This window comes from Sinocyclocheilus grahami, unplaced genomic scaffold, assembly GCF_001515645.1.
Source record: "Sinocyclocheilus grahami isolate Dianchi unplaced genomic scaffold, SAMN03320097.WGS_v1.1 scaffold9971.1, whole genome shotgun sequence".
Taxonomy (NCBI): Eukaryota; Metazoa; Chordata; class Actinopteri; order Cypriniformes; family Cyprinidae; genus Sinocyclocheilus; species Sinocyclocheilus grahami.
The window spans coordinates 7,206-7,815 of record NW_015512960.1 but is presented as its reverse complement, the minus strand read 5'-3'; positions in this window follow the sequence as shown (position 1 = coordinate 7,815).

Below are 610 nucleotides of genomic sequence, written 5' to 3'. Positions count from 1 at the left end.
TTAAAATTTCCAAAGGGTGCCGCGACTAAAAAAAGGTTGGGGAAATACTGATCTAAAGAAGCTTTTTTTCACTATAAAGAACCTTTTGCGCAATGGAAACGTCCTATGGATGTTAAACATTCTTCATGGAATCATCAATGCCAATAAAGAACCTTTATTTTATAATACACTTTTAACAGATGCGTGTTTAAAAGGTTCTTTGACATGTCTCTTCTGAGAAACTGAACATCTAATACCATTACTAACTAGCAAGTAGCAAATCCTACTATGCCCTTTTATCTTTGACCCTGTCGTATGTGGGTGCTTCTTCAACTACAAGCACTTTAATGCCCCAGGGGTTGATTTTTATTAAAACTAACTGGTTTCAAATTTTTGACATTAAGGTCACATTCTTGGAAACTTTGGACTCTGCCTTCATCATTTATTTTTGCTGCTTTTCAAATGCCTTTTATGTGTAGTTTTTATCATTTCACCCTTGTCCCAGACCGAGATTTAAAATTTTAAATGATCAAGTCCAAAAATCTAATAAAAGAGTGAAATAAACAAGAGTGTCATTTCCACCACCAACAATCAGCATATTAAAATGATTTCTGAAGGATCATGTGACACT